Source organism: Oncorhynchus masou, chromosome 28 (genome assembly GCF_036934945.1).
Source record: "Oncorhynchus masou masou isolate Uvic2021 chromosome 28, UVic_Omas_1.1, whole genome shotgun sequence".
NCBI classification, from domain to species: Eukaryota; Metazoa; Chordata; class Actinopteri; order Salmoniformes; family Salmonidae; genus Oncorhynchus; species Oncorhynchus masou.
The window spans coordinates 44,931,169-44,945,065 of record NC_088239.1 but is presented as its reverse complement, the minus strand read 5'-3'; positions in this window follow the sequence as shown (position 1 = coordinate 44,945,065).

Below are 13,897 nucleotides of genomic sequence, written 5' to 3'. Positions count from 1 at the left end.
TGCTGCTATAGAATTACATTAGAAGTGCCCATCCAAGAAGGCTCAAAATCATTGGCCACAGATAAAATGACATCAAATCAAGTTCTCTGCCGTAGCTTTGATTGGACTGATCAGGTCATCATCATACTTTCAAAATCTTAGCTAGCAAGCTAGACAAGCAGTCATCTTCAGGAATCATGTCAACAATCTACTGGCAAATCCATTTCAAACCTTGTCATATGAAGATAAATTATCGATAAAACGTATCGGTGCTCATTGGTCATTGGACATAAACATTACACAACAAGTTGGAAATTGCAAATTCAACAACGAGTGGTTTGGAACGAATCAGTGGTTAACTGCAAGCGCTGCAAGCAATCACTAGCCTGCTATTCAGTGGAGTGGGTGTTTGGTCCAAGTCTGAGTTTAAGGGTCTCTATTCCAAGCTTAAAATTATAAACATTTACATGCCATGGACCAGAAAAGGTTGAATACATTGGACATGCTGTCAGTCCAGCATGACTTCTGCCGTGTTCAAGACAACTGGGAATTCTGAAAAAAAAATTGAAAATACTTTTTCAACTTTTATCCAACTCGGAATTCCATGTCGGCCACTTTCTAGAGCTCTGACCTGAAGACAACTGACGTCATGATTTCCCAGTTGTCTTAAAAGCTCCATAAATCCTGAGAATGCTAGACTTTGATGACAAAGTTTGATGACAAAATTTGCCAACAAGAAGGACCGCCATGCCAATTTCCTGTTCAAGTTAGCACAACACAACAAGGTGAGTCCAAACATGTATTGTATGCTGCTGCAAAAATGATGTAATATACCAGCGAGGTATGTATACTGTAGCTAAGAAAGTAATATTGTAAAATATTGAAAGTATAAGTGTATGTTCTGTAGTCAGCTGTTAGTAGTAGATGTGCCTCACCCTAATAATTGTGTACCTTTTCCCCTCATAACTACTGTTCTGACTTGGTGGTGCACATTTACTGTAGTCTATAGACTGTTTTAGAGAAATGTAATCATTGAATATTATAAGACCTTTCATTGTCTGCTTTTATGCCCCCTTTATTTATCCTACAGTTCTGGCTTGGTGTACAGGGAAAATACTGTAAGAACGGCCCATGTTCTGAATTCTGTCGCTGTACATTTCAACAGTGCTGAACAAATAGTTATATTGATTAAGTCTGTCTTAGCTTGCTCATTAATGTCTTAATCGAAATTATGGATTGGCTCTTATCCGCTCGTCGTCCCCTTATGCCATAGTTTGCACCTCTCAATTGTCAGTTGAAACCACATTTGTTGAAGTGAGTCAGCCATATCAGCTGTTTTTTTAAAGGCTGTAAATGAGGCTGAATGAACTGTTTCGCTGCCAGACAAGGCTCCGCTGATAGCCAGGTGTAAGTCGTGGTAAGGATTCACTCCATGGTGCTGAAAAGAAAGCTCTGATGTTGGGACAGCTTTATATAGGCCCTAACAGTTTGTGGGCACTATTTGTCACCATTATAGTGCAATTAATGTATTGTTTAGTGTTGTGTTGTGTAGTGTAGTGTCTTTGCTGGCATGCTAAAACTCGCCACTGGTGTAAGCAATAGTGTGTCATTTGAGACACACCCATGGGATCCACAGGGTGTGAACAGCAAAAATATGTTTAATATAATATCCAACATTATGTAAATGTATTCTGCTTGACTATTAATGCCAGCTTGGAGAGAGTTATCACAAAGCTGCAGTATATCACGTGAGGGGAATAGAAAGAAAGAGAGAACGATAGAGAGAGAGAATGTTAGAGAGAGCTATAGAAAGAGAGAATGGTAGAGAATTATAGAGAGAGGAGAAACACAGACGCTCCACAGTAAATAGATTACTTCCCCAGAGTTCCCCAGTCACTGGGGGGCTTCAGCGAACTACCTCATGGGTATTTGTAGAAGTGGGGACTGCTGAGGGGAATTGAGAGGGTACAAACCTCCAGATAGGCAACCAGTTTAAAAGTGTGCCTCTTATGTGGTGTGGTAAAGTCCACTACTTACACTTAGCATCCTCCTAGTCCGTTAGAGGCATGGACAAGTCAGGGAAGAGATCAGCTAGGTCTTACTAGGATCAGTCTCAGGGGTCTCCTGGCTTACTCGCACATCATTATGATTGAAAGGCCTTGCCTGCTAATGTTTCAGGCTCAGGCTGCCATTACAAGGACTTACACAAGACTAAAGACCCTACCTTGCTGCCTTACACACTTGCATAAGCACAGCAGGTTGCAGAGATGGTGCAGGGATGGGAATAGGCTGCCTATACAGGGACTTACAGTACACAAAACTAAAGACCCTTCCTTACTGCACTACACACTTACAGTGCCTTCAGAAAGTATTCACACCCCTTGAATGTTTCCGTGTTTTGTGTCACACACACAATACCCCATAATGTCAAAGTGGAATTATGTTTTTAGAAGTTTTGCACAAATTAATTAAAAATGAAAAGCTGAAATGTCTTGAGTCAATAAGTATTCAACCCCTTTGTTATGGCAAGCCCATTTTTTTATTTCACCTTTATTTAACCAGGTAGGCTAGTTGAGAACAAGTTCTCATTTACAACTGCGTCCTGGCCAAGATAAAGCAAAGCAGTGAGAACAAACAACACAGAGTTACACATGGAATAAACAATAACACAATAGAAAAAAAGAACGCCGATATACAGTGTGTGCAAATGGCATGAGGTGGTAAGGCAATAAATAGGCCATAGTAGCGGAGTAATTACAATTTAGCAAATTAACACTGGAGTGATAGATGAGCAGATGATGATGTGAAAGTAGAAATACTGGTGTGCAACAGAGCAGAAAAGTAAATAAAAACAATATGGGGATGAGGTAGGTAGATTGGGTGTGTCACGGTTTTCTAATGGTGAAGGAGAGTCGGACCAAACTGCAGCGCGTATATTGTGATCCATGTTTATTTACACAACGTAACACGAATCCAAAACACAAACTCTACAAAACAATAAGCGTAGTGAAACCGAAACAGCCTTAACTGGTGCAAACTAACACAGACTAAGGACATCAAGACACTCAGGACAATCACCCACCACAAACTCAAAGAATATGGCTGCCTAAATATGGTTCCCAATCAGAGACAACGATAAGCACCTGCCTCTGATTGAGAACCACTCCAGACAGCCATAGACTTTGCTAGATAACCCCACTAGCTACAATCCCAAATACATACACACCAAAACCCCAAGACAAAACACACCACAATACAAAAACTCCATGCCACACCCTGGCCTGACCCAATACATGAAGAAAAACACAAAATACTTAGACCAGGGCGTGACAGGGTGTGCTATTTACAGATGGGCTATGTACAGCTGCAGCGATCGGTTAGCTGCTCAGATAGCTGATGTTTAATGTTAGTGAGGGAAATATAAGTCTCCAGCTTCAGTGATTTTTGCAATTCGTTCCAGTCATTGGCAGCAGAGAACTTGAAGGAAAGGCGGCCAAAGTGGTGTTGGCTTTGGGGATGACCAGTGAGATATGCTGTACCTGCTGGAGCGCGTGCTACGGGTGAGTGTTGTTATCGTGACCAGTGAGCTGAGATAAGGCGGAGCTTTATCTAGCATAGACTTATAGATGACTTAGAGCCAGTGGGTCTGGTGACGAATATGTAGCGAGGGCCAGCCAACTAGAGCATACAGGTCGCAGTTGTGGGTGGTATAAGGGGCTTTGGTAACAGTCACATAATTATTTGCATGGACTCACTCTGTGTGCAATAAAGTGTTTACCATGATTTTTTTAATGACTACCTCATCGCTGTACCCCGTACATAGAATTACCTATAAGGCCCCTCAGTCGAGAAGTGAATTTCAAACAAAGATTCAACCACAGACAAGGGAGATTTTCCAATGCTTCGCAAAGGAGCGCAACTATTGGTAGATGGGTAAACAAATTTAAACCAAACATTGCATATCCATTTGAGCGTGGTGAAGTTATTAATTACACTTTGGATGGTGTATCAATACACCCAGTCACTACAAAGATACAGGCGTCCTTCCTAATTCAGTTGTTGGCGAGTAAGGAAACCACTCAGGGATTTCACCACTAGGCCAACAGTGACTAAAACAGTTACAGATTTTAATGGCTGTGATAGGAGAAAACTGAGGATGGATCAACAACAATGTAATTACTCCACAATACTAACCAAAATGACAGAGTGAAAAAAAGTAAGCCAGTGCATAATGAAATGTCTTCCATAACATGCATCCTGTTTGCAATAAGGCATTAAAGTAAAACTGCAAAAAATGTGGTTAAGAAAATAACTATGTCCTGAATACAAAGCGTTACTGTATATTTGGGGCAAATCCAACACCACACAATCACTGAGTACCACTCCTCATATTTTCAAGCATCATGTTTTTGGGTAGGCTTGTCATCAGCAATGACTTGGGAGTTTTGGGGGATAAAAATCAACAGAATAGAGCTAAGCACAGGCAAAGTTATAGAGGAAAACCTGGTTCAGTCTGCTGTGGTATTGTGTGAGATATATATATATAGAGATATTTAAATTCAGGCTGTAACAGAATGTTACATGTAGAATAAGTGGAATAAGTCAAGGGGTACTAATTACTGATAGTAATCTCTTTTGTCAAAAGGTCACTGTCCTTTCCGGCAGTATATGCCCAGCAAGCCAGCAAAGTATGGCATCGAGATACAGGTGGCCTGTGACGCACAATTAAGCTACGCTTAGAAGATGCAAGCCTACACAGGGAAGCCAACCAGTGGAGGCCCAGAGAAGAATCAGGGGATGCGGGTTGTGCTTGATGTGACAGATGGACTGAGGGGGCACAATGTCACATGCAATCATTTCTTTACATCTTGTGAACTCAGCCAGCAGCTCCTGAAGAGGAAGATCACCATGGTTGGCACAGTTAGAAAGAACAAGCCTGAGCTCCCCCCCTGCAGTCCTCGCAACAAGGGGGAGAGAGGCCTTCTCATTAAAGTTTGCCTTCACCCCCACCACCACTCTAGTCTCTTACCTCCCAAAGAGGAACAAGAATGTGATCCTCCTGAGCACACGGCACAAAACGGCTGAGATCAGTGATCATTAGAACAGGAAGCCAGCCAGGCATCATCCTGGACTACAACCACAAAAAAGGAGGTGTGGACAACCTGGACAAGGTGATTGGAACTTACAGCTGCAGGAAGATAACTGCCCGCTGGCCCCTGGTCATCTTCCATAACTTCGTTGATGTTAACATGTTCCATAACATCATCATACAATGCTTTCGTGATATGGAACAAGATCAACCCTACCTGGATGCCTGATAAGCGGAACAAGAGGAGGGTGTTCCTGGAGCAGCTGGGAAAGGCACTAGTAAACCCACACATTCAAAGAAGGGAGCGCCTCCCCCGCACAGCAGCCTCTGCAGCGTTTGTGAAAGCTGTTCAGGGGGCTAAATCTGGTCCTGATCAACCTGAGGCTGCAGCTGGGGCAGGCAAGTGGAGGAGATGCCAATTCTGTCCCCCAAAGAAGGACTGTAAAACAAATACTATGTGCTGTACATGTGAGAAACATACTGAAGCATACTGTCCTATATGTGCAAATTAGAGTTGATTGATTTCTGTTCTTCACATTTTTGTTTTGTTTCTATTATCTTATTTTATTCTTATTCATTGTAGTTGTTTAAACACCTTGTGGGTGGGGGCAATGGTTAAAAAAAATGGGCCAAGACTAGTATTTTGTAGTTGAATTACTCATTGTACAGTATATAGGAGCATATCACTATGTTGCCAAAAAAGTTCAAGACTGTTATTGTTTCCCTTCAATAAAATGCATTTAAAACTACTTTCTGTACATTTCTGCTACTTTCTTAGGCTATATAAGTGCTATCTCTTGCTAAAAGAAAAACACCTATACAGTACCTTTAGCAATAAATAAACCTCTACTTTAGTAAAGAAAACAATTATGATAGGCGTGTTGTAATAAAAATGAGTGGTGTCCTCTGATTAAATGCAGTCTTTCTGCATTGTGAAGAGGGAACACCCAGATATTCATCAAGTTTGTGATGAATGACAGGTTGTTTCTTCATGCACAATTAAATTAAGGGGCTTTATTTTAGGGGTTTAGTGAAGGCGGGTCATTTTTGATGCTTAGGAGAAGGGGAGTAAACAGAATGTTAAGACTACACAAGGGTTTATGTTTTACTTCGTGTGGAGTTGGAAAAGACCCATGTCAATAGCTTTTTGTCAATATCCTGTACTTTATCCTGAGTTACTGGCACCGCTCATATTCTCAACATTGTGTTCTGGTGTTTTAAGCAGTGATTTAAGATTATATAAGTTAGCAATCTATTTGGATGTTATTGTTTTTTTGTTCTTGTTCAGGGCAGAAAGTTTAAATCATGGGGGACTTACTGTAGATGCACATTAACATATTGGGGAGGAAAAGTAGTTAATGTTATAAAAACAGAAGAGAAAAGCGCATGGAAATGGGAAAGCTCGTCACAATATGTATTTTGTTTCCCTGGTTATTAAATGGAGCCGAAACATCATAGTCGGACAGATTGTTTTCTCAACGGTAAATTGAATAAACATTAGTTTGCACCTGTGTTATTGTTTTATTCCTGTAAACTTTTAGTCTCTATCAGAGAATTCTCCACACAAAGAATTACGTTTTTGATAATCATTTAATATGCGGCAGTCTGTCATGCCATGATAAAGTAAGTGTCATGCTGTGAAGCAGAGTTCTCTGTGCCACAGGGACTCTAGACTTGAGATGGTTGACTAGCTCCCTTTGAAGACAGAAGTCACCATCTCATTCAGTTTAAAAGGAAAATGCGAACGATTACACAGCAATATACTGCATGAAATATTCTCCTTCTGTGCTGAAATCAGTAGTGGAGTAGGGTCTAAGACATGACCGGAGAATGAGAACACAGAAATGAAACCACTTCTGTGAGAGGACTATATTCTACATTAATTTCACACGGAAAGTGTATCGATTTGAATAAAAAGGTATTTGAACCAATGTGAATTGTCAAAACACCCTTGCTAATTGGTGTAGCTGATTGCTGCTAAAACATTTTAAAGTCAGACCTTCCTTCCTCAGAAAATGTCTGTATTTTTTATGATAACCTAACCTGTGACCTACATTGTCAAGTTCTTTAAAAAGAAAGTAAACTACATTCACACACTCAGCCCAGAAAAGACTGCCCTTGCAAGTGCTGTAAAATTTGGAAAAACCTACTCCAAGCTACTGCGTGCAAGACATTATTAACGAGCACAGACATACTCTAGTGGAATATTGTTAACTAACTTTTGCAAGTTATTATTTATTCCATTATTTCTTGCACTGTCTGACAGAATTCATTCCCTTCACATTCTGTTGCCTATAAATAATGTATAACAATTTAATGTTGAGCAATGTCTTACATCAGACATAGAACTGCTTTAGCTGACATCTCTATAGCGTTTGTTTTGGCAATGTCGGAGGTGGAACTACGTTAGAGCTGTCAAACCCACGGACAGCTCCTAGCATTATACCCAAAGCGGACATTACCATTGGCTGCACGGAGTCACAATAAGATACATCTCATGCAGCCGTGTTTGTGTGTTAGTAGAACAGAATTCAGCTCCAGGACCAGCTGGATGAGGGGACTATTTTCTTTGCTCAGCTCTTGGCGTTGCAGGGCTTGGTAATGAAATGAGAGGGAACCACTTTATTTTAGACGATTCTAAAACTTAACTGCTCTTTTTTGAGTTTTTATTACCAGTGGATATTGGCCTAATTCTGCCCTGCCATGCATTGTTTGTAGTTTTCCTCTGGACATGTAGGAGAATCTTACAGAACTCTGTATGCAGGGTTTAGATGGGGTGTTCATCCCATTGAGTGAAATCTTGCAAGCGGACCCCACACCATCTGCGAAAGCCAGGCATTTAACCTCTGAATTGTGGAGACTAACACCAGGGGCTGAGGACTTTTTTAGAATAGTGGACAATTCGTTAATGTAAATATTGAAGAACAGGTCACAGATTGCAACCCTGGTGACGGCCCAGCCCCTGGTTAAAGAGTTACGTTATTTTCTTGCCAATTTTGATGCTGCCCATATTGCCAGTATACAATGGTTTAATGATGTTTTCCCCCCTTACACCACTTTCACTAACTTTGTAGAACAGTCCTGTATGCCAAATATAATCAAATGCTTTTTTGGTATTATTTTGTTGGACATGTTTATCTATCAGGGTGTGTAGGGTGTAAATATGAACGGTCGTGCAATGTTTTGGTGTAAATCCAATTAGGCTTTTACTCAAGACATTGTGCTTATTAATGAAGTTTAGAACTCTTACATTTATAATACTTCAAAGAACCTTCCACAGGTTACTGTTCCCACACATGCCTCTGTAATTGTTTGTGTTAAATTTGTCTCAGTTCTTAAAGATTGGGGTTAGGAGTCCTTGATTCTAGATGTCAGGGAAACAACCTACACTCAGGAGCAAATTAAACTGTTTTAATATAGCCAATTCAAATGTTGTACTTGTGAATTTGAGCATTTCATTTAGGATGCCATCAGGTCCGCATCCTGTTTTAAATTTGAGGGCCTGAAGTTTCTCAGAGCTCCTGGTCTGTAATTGGAGAGTCCAATGGATTTTGAATGTCCTTTTTCTAATCCATTCAACTTCTGATGAATTTGGTATTGTCCTGCGTTTGCATCAATTTGAATGGTGTTGTAGTGTTTTAAAATGGGCTGTCCACGTGTCACCATTTTTGTATTGCTAATTCCAAATGTTTCAATTTTTAGTTTTTATCCCCCCAATTTTTCCAGATTTGTTTGTGTTTATGGATTCCTCAATTAGTGTTAGTTGCTTGCTGTTGTACTGTGCTTTTTTGGTTTCACCATTATTTGGGTTGCTGTACTTTTGGTTGGTTAGTGTTCTAAGTCTTTTCCTGATCATTTTACAGCCTGTATCAAACCCGTTGTCATCTGAGGTCTTTTTTTTGGTTTGCTTTTTATCCATTTCAGTTGTGCTTCTTTTGGCGTTTGCCTCTCTCTCTCTCTCATTCTTTATGAAGAGGTTTTGCAGAGGGAGAAGTGGTCTAATTAAGTGATAATGCCAGAGAATCCAGTGTTTGTTGGATATATTGACACAGGTGTTGTTAGGCCCGAGACAAAGTCTTCCTTGGGTCCAGATTATTCTTTGTGGCCTCTCTTAATATGCGAGAGTGGCGTATCTGAGAGTGAGAAACAGACAGTTGTCTTTTCCTCTTCGATGTAACTGGAGGTCGAACCAAACTTTCTGGACCAGATCCCTTTGTGTTCCTGGGATTCAGAGCCTGGGAGTTTTGAAGCTAGTCCATGTCCTTACCTGTGATGGGAGGGTGGCTTGTGATATCTTTTCCTTGACTTCTTAGCTGTTTGATGTTGCCAAGAAATACATGATTTGTGGTGGTAAATTCAGAGTCCTTCATAAGGCACCAGCTGTGATCGATGGGTGGGTCATTTATAAACTGGTTGAGCCCACTACTGAGTGCCAGTTAGCTACTTATGCTGTACTTTCCCCCTTCCCATTTCGTACATTTCCATAAAACTGTCGGAAAAGGATGTTAAACTCTTCCTTAGTGACAGTTTTGAAGTCAACAACTTTTTTCTTCTCTGCTAGCTAGCCCTCGAAGCAATGAACAGCCCAGTTTCTATTCTTATACTGTGTTTCTTTCGTTGCGGCTTTTCTCTAGGTCATTCAATGCAGTATCCTCCAAATCTGCATGCCTGGGTATTATTGTAATTATCTCTTTTTCCCATTCATCCATAGTCATGCCGCCGAAAATATCAAAATAAATGTTCCACCCATCCGTTTTAGTTTTCGCTAAAAAGTATCGATTTAGCCAGTCAACTGAAAAAGGTTGTTGTGTGTTGCTATGACAACCAGCTCAATTTTCTGTCAGTGTTGTTCGGACACATTCACTTCATATGGGACGGTGGAGATCGCAATTCAATATTGTTGCAATAGGTCGGAGAGACAGAGAGCAAGGTCTAAACAAATCTCTAAGATTTGAAAACCAATTGATAGTCTAAAGAAATGGCACATAACGTCTAGACACTTTTTATAGTGGAGATCAAGTTTACACATTTCCTGGCAGGGCTGATGAGACAGTGGATTGCACAGTGAGACGGAACAAAATAAATAGCCATTTCAACGTCATAGATTTACCGGTGGTAACTTGTGAAATAGACTCCCGCTGGAATGCGATTTAAACCAATCAGAATTCACGATTTGAACCACCATAATTATCTATCTATTCCAGAGGTGACATATAAGTACCATTATGGAAGAAATAGGGATAACATTAATTAACAATTAAGTAATTAACACTCAGTATGATATATACACATTTCCTGAGGTGCACAGAATTACCATATGGTTTTTATTTATTATCATCATTTGATGGTAATGACAAATGGGACTTTTTCAATCTATTATTTCACATAATGCAACACTTACCGGACCTCTACTCTGTTGTTCGTTATAGACTTCCTCATCTGACTTTCAAATTTGTTCCCATCTTTTAGTACTCTTTTGTTCACACGTTGTAGATATTTATCTCCTTGTCCACCATAAAAAAAAATATTCCCTGGCCTCCTTCAGCCATTGTCTAATCATTTAATTTCATGCTGAGTATTACATGACTTGCTTTGTTGTTGTCTTGTATGAGGCAGGCGTTTGAAAACAGCTCTGCAATTCAGATGCCAGAGTCTACATGCAAAACACTTTGATACGTAGTGAATCAAAATTGCCAACAAAATGTTGGCCATGGCCCCATTGTCTAGTGACAGGTTATCAGACCTTAGGTTATCAGACGCTAGGGTATTGAGAGACACATACACGCCTTAATTAGGTATTTTCAGTGACAATTGCATGGTATGTCAGGTTATTTCTCTGCAGTATGTCAAACAGGATAAAATGCAACACGGGTTACCAACTGTGGTCAAGTCAAGAGTAGCCTACATTGCAGTTGGAGCTATGTACTGTGCAGTATACAGTAGGGTTGGGGTTAATTTCGCAAATGTCATTATATTCCATTTCCCTGTAAATGCCATTTAAATACACGCAAATTCCAGTTCAGTCTTTGAATTCAGAGGTTTGTAAATTACAAGAATTTATCATCATCCCCAACAATTCCACAAATTCAATGCCCTCGGGGGATTTTGTCACTGTTCAGATAGCCGAGATACAGTGCCTGTCAGAAAGTATTCAAACACCTTGATTTATTCCACATTTTGTAAAATTACAGCCTGCATTTAAAATAGATTAAATAGATGGTGTGTAGATGGTTGAGAGAAAACAACACCTCATAATGACAAAGTGAAAACAAGTTTTTAGAATTGTTTGAACAATTTATTGAAAGTGAAATACAGAAATATCTCATTCACATTAGAGATTCTTCAAAGTAGTCACCCTTTGCCTTGATGATAGCTCTGCACACTTTTAGCATTCTCTAAAATACTATTTAATCCAGTTTGTAGTTACAGTCTTGTCCTATCGCTGCAACTCCTGTGCTGAGTCGGGAGAGGTGAAGGTCGAGAGCCATGCGTCCTCCAAAACACAACCTCGCCAAGCCGCACTGCTTCTTGACACACTGCTCGCTTAACCCGGAAGCGATTCGCACCAATGTTTTGGAGGAAACACCGTGCAGCTGGCGACTGAAGCCAGCGACTGGCTGCCACAATGAGTCGCTAGAGTGCGATGGAACAAGGACATCCCAGCCGGCCAAACTCTCCCCTTTCCCTGACAACGCTGGACCAATTGTGAACCGCCCCATGGGTCTCCCGGTGGCGGCCGGCTGCGATACAGCACGGGATCGAACCCGATCTGTAGTGATGCCTCTTGCACTGATCAGTGCCTTAGACCGCTGCTCGGCATCCAGCCGTATGGCGCTACAGAGGGTAGTGCGTACAGCCCAGTACATCACTGGGGCCAAGCTTCCTGCCATCCAGGACCTATATACTAGGCGGTGTCAGAGGAAGGCCCAAAAAAATGTCAGAGACTCCAGTCACCCAAGTCATAGACTGTTCTCTCTGCTACCACACGTCAAGCGGTACCTGAGCAACAAGTCTAGGTCCAAATGGCTCCTTAACAGCTTCTACCCCCAAGTCATAAGAATGCTGAACAATGAATCAAATGGCCACCCAGACTATTTACATTGATTTTACACTTCATCCCTTAGTTATCAAACCATTGCGACAGGCCAGAAGTCAAACGGAAATTAAACCCAATAAGAAGTGGAATGGAATGTGGGAGGTGCAAAAATGTATTGACACTATTTAATTGGAATTTCAAGTTCAATTGGAATGAACCCCTACCCTATATGTCAGCATGTTTGGTTGTGCTGTATGTTTATACAGAATGCCCTATGTTCAAACTCTATGTTCATACTCTATTCATAAACTTGACTGATGTGCTATATCATGAGCAGGTAGCTGTCACACCCTGATCTGTTTCACCTGTCTTGTGATTGTCTCCAACCCCCACTAGGTGTCTCCCATTACCTCATGTGTATTTATACCTGCGTTTTCTATTAGTCTGTTGCCAGTTTGTCTTGTCCCGTCAAGTTCTACCAGTGTGTTCCCTGTGCTCTAGTTTGTGCTTTTCTTAGTCTTCCCAGTTCTGACCTTTCTGCCTGTCCTGATCCTACCTGCTGTTCTGTACCTGCTTGACTCTGATTTGAATTGCGACTCTTTGCCAGCCTTGACCTACCGATTGCCTGCCCCTTGTGTTGAAATAAACTCTGAGACTCGCATCTGTCTCCGGTGTCTGCATCTGGGTCTTTGCCTGTGTAACCGATGTGAAATGGCTAGCTAGTTAGCGGTGGTGCGCGCTAATAGGGTTTCGATCGGTGACGTCACTCGCTCTGAGACCTTGAAGTAGTGGTTCCCCTTGCTCTGCAAGAGCTGAGGCTATTGTGGCGTGATGGGTAACAATGCTTCGTGAGTGACTGTGGTTGATGTGTGCAGAGGGTCCCTGGTTTGAGCTCAGGTTGGGGTGAGGAGAGGGACGGAAGCTATACTGTTACATTGATGCTGTTGACCCGGATCACTGGTTGCTGCGGAAAAGGAGGATGTCAAAAGGGGTGTGAGTGTTACCAATGTGACATGGCTAGCTAGTTAGCGGTGGTACGCACTAATAGCATTTCAATCGGTGATGACATAACTCGCTCTGAAACCTTGAAGTAGTTGTTCCTTGAAGTAGTGGTTCCCCCTGCTCTGCAACACCTGAGCTGTGATGTTAGCACTGTTTTCTCTCTGCTATGTCTGTCTGCTGTCCCCCAGATTGACAAACAGGTGCTGACTGCCTCCCAGGTCAGCCACACTTGACATATTTAAGACAGCTCATTCACCCACCTAAGCATACTGTATGTCCAGTCTGGTCACCTTTAGTTATTTATTTATCCTTTATTCACGGGGTGTGCAGCCGATGCGCAGCGGAGCGATGCTCTGTCACTTCTCAGAATGGTGCTGATTTAATAAAGTTTCAATTCAATTTGAATCAATATGTCTTGCAGGATCACTTAATGAATCATTAGTATTCTACATAACAAACCGATTGTAATAGCATAGTATAACTTTAGACTCTATAACTTAAGGCTCCATACTGCTCTACCAAAAACACCACAAAATTACAGTAGGCTACATATTATGTTTTTCTCTTGAGATCAGAACTCAATAGCGCGGGACACTAGGCTAACATGTGCTTTGATTTAAACAAAATATAGGTGGAAGTGTAGCGTCTTAACTCCTTTTGCTCTGAAATTCAACTTAACAGTATTTAGACTACTTACATCATTGAGATCGAAATGCATATTCCCACGAAACTGATTGGGATCAATTGTTGGCATGCAGATGCAGCATGCATATTTCAGCCGTAAAATGTGA